The following is a 5,457-nucleotide window of genomic DNA, read 5'->3' on the forward strand; positions in this document are numbered from 1 at the left end:
ACAAATGCTCCAAAAACAACCAAATAGATTTTATAAAACGGCTCACAGTAGGTCTTAGCGTGATGATGCAGGTCTTTAGATGTTGTCATTCCGAACTTTATCTGCAACCTTATAACCAGCTAATCATGGCTACCTGGACTATTTGCACTGCCTGTAAGTCACTTTGGATAAAAGCGTCTGCTAAATGGCATATTATTATTATAAGAAAAACCTTGAGATGTACCACCATCTCATGTGATGTACGTACAGAATGTGTCAGGTTAGGTTTTTGTACATTTACATGTACTATTCCATACTACACAACGAAGATAGGGAAGTGATTTGCTGTTTGGGGTAAGTTCCTCAAAAACATGTGAAATAACAAAAAAAAAAGGGTGTCTGGACCCTTCTAAAACATTTCACATACATCAAAAATAGAGATTTTATTGTAAAAAAAGAAAACTTCAGCTTTAACCTTCGAGTTACACTGTCCAGTCCTGCTTTTATCATTTAAGAAATATTGCTAAAGTCATTCGTTTCAGTCACTGATCCGGAGAAAGTTTGACATGCTTTTATTTCCTCCCGTCTAGATTACTCTAGCTCTTTGTATACCTGTCTCAATCCAGAAATCACTCCATCGTCTACAGTTATTTCAAAATGCTGCAGCTCGGCTCTTAACAGGAACTAGAAAATGTGACCACATTACACCTACAGTTGAAGTCGGAAGTTTACATACACTTAGGTTGGAGTCATTAAAACTCGTTTTTCAACCACTCCACAAATGTCTTGTTAACAAACTATAGTTTTGGCAAGTCGGTTAGGACATCTACTTTGTGCATGACGCAAGTCATTTTTCCAACAATTGTTTACAGACAGATTATTTCACTTATAATTCACTGTATCACAATTCCAGTGGGTCAGAAGTTTACATACACTAAGTTGACTGTGCCTTTAAACAGCTTGGAAAATTCCAGAAAATGATGTCATGGCTTTAGAAGCTTCTGATAGGCTAATTGACATCATTTGAGTCAATTGGAGGTGTACCTGTGGATGTATTTCAAGGCCTACCTTCAAACTCAGTGCCTCTTTGCTTGACATCATGGGAAAATCAAAAGAAATCAGCCAAGACCTCTGGTTCGTCCTTGGGAGCAATTTCCAAACTCCTGAAGGTACCACGTTCATCTGTACAAACAATAGTACGCAAGTATAAACACCATGGGACCACGCAGGCGTCATACTGCTCAGGAAGGAGACGCGTTCTGTCTCCTAGAGATGAACGTACTTTGGTGCAAATCAATCCCAGAACAACAGCAAAGGACTTTGTGAAGGTGCTGGAGGAAACAGGTAAAAAAGTATCTATATCCACAGTCAAACGAGTCCTATATCGACATAACCTGAAAGGCCGCTCAGCAAGGAAGAAGCCACTGCTCCAAAACCGCCATAAAAAAGCCAGACTACGGTTTGCAACTGCACATGGGGACAAAGATCTTACTTTTTGGAGAAATGTCCTCTGGTCTGATGAAACAAAAATAGAACTGTTTGGCCATAATGACCATCGTTATGTTTGGAGGAAAAAGGGTTACGCTTGCAAGCCGAAGAACACCATCCCAACCGTGAAGCACGGGGTGGCAGCATCATGCTGTGGGGGTGCTTTGCTGCAGGAGGGACTGGTGCACTTCACAAAATAGATGGCATCATGAGGAAGGAAAATTATGTGGATACATTGAAGCAACATCTCAAGATATCAGTCAGGAAGTTAAAGCTTGGTCGCAAATGGGTCTTCCAAATGGACAATGACCCCAAGCATACTTCCAAAGTTGTGGCAAAATGGCTTGAGGACAACAAAGTCAAGGTATTGGAGTGGCCATCACAAAGCCCTGACCTCAATCCTATAGAACATTTGTGGGCAAAACTGAAAAGGCGTGTGCGAGCAAGGAGGCCTACAAACCTGACTCAGTTACACCAGCTCTGTCAGGAGGAATGAGCTACCCGAAACGTTTGACCCAAGTTAAACAATTTAAAGGCAATGCTACCAAATACTAATTGAGTGTATGTAAACTTCTGACCCACTGGGAATGTGATGAAAGAAATAAAAGCTTAAATAAATAATTCTCTGTACTATTATTCTGACATTTCACATTCTTAAAATAAAGTGGTGATCCTAACTGACCTAAGACAGGGAATTTTTACTAGGATTAAATGTCAGGAATTGTGAAAAACTGAGTTTAAATGTATTTGGCTAAGTTGTATGTAAACTTCCGACTTCAACTACACTATCAAACTGCTTTTAATGGTTTTGTAACGCTATTTGGTTTTCCTTCTCCATTTGTCTGTCTCTGGATCTTTGTAGTATTTGTATTTTTGTATGATGCACAGATGTTAAACGTATCTCTCTGAAACTCCTGGATCGTTAGTGGTGAGGTATAGTATGTCAGAAATTAACATTGAGGTAGAGAGAGAGGGAGAAGAGAGAGAGGGAGAGGAAGAGGGAGAGGGAGAGATAGCGAGGGAGAGAGAGAGAGAGAGAGAATGTGTGTGCATCATTCTGTCACGTACATTTGCCAAAGCAGGCCAACCCTAGATTTTGTACATGATTTGTTAACGACCTTCAGGTGTAATCAGTTTCTGAAGAAGAAAAATAAGATGATGATGTTGTGCCACAAGATAGATGGCTTGAGAAGTTGGCAGTTGAGAGAGACCTATGTCCTACTTCTCATGAATTCATGAGACTCATAAAATCCACAGCAGGAACTTCCATATATGGGCATTGTCTTCCATATTGGAACTCCATATATGGGCACAGGCTTATTGGAATGGAGCCCTGTCACGCCCTGGCTCTAGGGACTCTTTTATGTTGAGCCAGGGTGTGTAGAGTCTATGCTTTGTGTTGATTGTTTCAGTATCTAGTTCATGTGTTTCTGTGTTGGCTGGGGTGGTTCTCAATCAGAGGCAACAAGAATCAGCTGTTGCTTGTTGTCTCTGATTGGGAACCATACTTAGGCAGCCTTGTGTTCACTTGTTATTCGTGGGATCTTGTTCCGTGTTGGTTTGTGTTTGCTACCAAGGACTTCACGTATCGTTTTGTTGTTTTTTGTTCGTGTGGTGAATATCTAATAAAGTATGTTCGCATTCCACGCTGCGCATTGGTCCACTCCTTTAGACGATCGCGACAGAAGATCCCACCATAACAGGACCAAGCAGCGTGTCCAGGAGCAGACAGCCTGGACTTGGGAGGAGATATTGGACGGGAAAGGGTCCTGGACTTGGGAGGAAATCCAGGCCGGGATGGATCGCCGTCCGTGGGAGGAGACGGTGGAGGCGCGCCGTAGAGAGGAGCAGCGGCGCCAACCGGGCCGACGTAGGACACGCAAGAGGCAACCCCAATACATTTTTAGGGGGGGGCACACGGCATGGACGACGGGGCTGCTGGAGGCAGCTACAGGGCGAGTTTGGGGATTAGGAGAGGAGGCCACCGGGTTTGGGGGGCCGGAAGGGAGGTTGGTGGAGCCTAGAGGTAGAGCAGAGCCAACTCCCCGTACTCAGGCTAGGCAGCATGAGACTGGGCAGGTTCCGAGATATGCGGAGCTGCGTACTGTGCCGCGAGTGGTCCGGCACAGTCCGGTACGTCCTGTGCGAGCACCACGCACGTGTCGTGCTAAGGTGGGCATGCAGCCAGGACGGAGTGTGCCGGCTCAACGCTCGTGGCCTCCAGTACCCCTCCTCGGTCCCGGATATCCTGCGCCAGTGTCACGTGCTGTAGTGCCAGTACATGTACACAGCCCTGTACGTCCTGTGCTGATGCCTCACACAGAGTGTGTTAAGATAGGCATTCAGCCAGGACGGGTTGTGTCAGCTCTTCGCTCCAGACCTCCAGTCCGTCTCCACAGCCCGGCCCGGCCTGTTCCTGCCCCTCGCACCAAGCCTATGGTGCGCGTCGCCAGCCCGGTCCGGCCTGTTCCTGCTCCCCGCACCAAGCCTATGGTGCGCGTCGTCAGCCCGGCCCGGCCCGTTCCTGCTCCCCGCACCAAGCCTGTGGTGCGCATCGTCAGCCCGGTCCGGCCCGTTCCTGCTCCCCGCACCAAGCCAGGGGTGCGCGTCGTCAGCCCGGTCCATTCCTGCTCCCCGCACCAAGCCAGGGGTGCGCGTCGTCAGCCCGGTCCGGCCCATTCCTGCTCCCCGCACCAAGCCTGTGGTGCGCGTCGTCAGTCCGGCACAGCCCGTGCCCGTTTCACCGGTGCCTGGTCAGGTACCGGTCAGCTGCTCCACACCGGAGCCTAAGCAATCCGCTCTACCGATGTCCAGTCCAGCTCCAGCCAGCGGGGCCAGACCAGACCAGGGGCACTACGGGGGGGTTATTAGAGGGTGGTGGTCACGCCCGGAGCCGGATCCGCCTCCGAGGAGGAATGCCCACCCGACCCTCCCCTGTTCGGTTTATGTGGGCGCGGTCGCAGTCTGCGCCTTTGGGGGGTACTGTCACGCCCTGGCTCTAGGGACTCTTTTATGTTGAGCCAGGGTGTGTAGAGTCTATGTTTTGTGTTGATTGTTTCAGTATCTAGTTCATGTGTTTCTGTGTTGGCCGGGGTGGTTCTCAATCAGAGGCAACGAGAATCAGCTGTTGCTTGTTGTCTCTGATTGGGAACCATACTTAGGCAGCCTTGTGTTCACTTGTTATTCGTGGGATCTTGTTCCGTGTTGGTTTGTGTTTGCTACCAAGGACTTCACGTATCGTTTTGTTGTTTTTTGTTCGTGTGGTGAATATCTAATAAAGTATGTTCGCATTCCACGCTGCGCATTGGTCCACTCCTTTAGACGATCGTGACAAGCCCGGTTGAGAGAGACCTACAGTGAGGGAAAAAAGTATTTGATCCCCTGCTGATTTTGTACGTTTGCCCACTGACAAAGACATGATCAGTCTATAATTTTAATGGTAGGTTTATTTGAACAGTGAGAGACAGAATAACAACAAAACAATCCAGAAAAATGCAGGTCAAAAATGTTATAAATTGATTTGCATTTTAATGAGGGAAATAAGTATTTGACCCCTCTGCAAAACATGACTTAGTACTTGGTGGCAAAACCCTCGTTGGCAATCAGAGGTCAGACGTTTCTTGTAGTTGGTCACCAGGGATTTTGTTCCACTCCTCTTTGCAGATCTTCTCCAAGTCATTAAGGTTTCAAGGCTGACGTTTGGCAACTCGAACCTTCAGCTCCCTCCACAGAATTTCTATGGGATTAAGGTCTGGAGACTGGCTAGGCCACTCCAGGTCCTTAATGTGCTTCTTCTTGAGCCACTCCTTTGTTGCCTTGGCCATGTGTTTTGGGTCATTGTCATGCTGGAATACCCATCCACGACCCATTTTCAATGCCCTGGCTGAGGGAAGGAGGTTCTCACTCAAGATTTGACGGTACATGGCCCCGTCCATCGTCCCTTTGAAGTTGTCCTGTCTGTCCCCTTAGCAGAAAAACACCCCCAAAGCA

Source organism: Coregonus clupeaformis, chromosome 39 (assembly GCF_020615455.1).
Source record: "Coregonus clupeaformis isolate EN_2021a chromosome 39, ASM2061545v1, whole genome shotgun sequence".
Classification (NCBI taxonomy): Eukaryota; Metazoa; Chordata; class Actinopteri; order Salmoniformes; family Salmonidae; genus Coregonus; species Coregonus clupeaformis.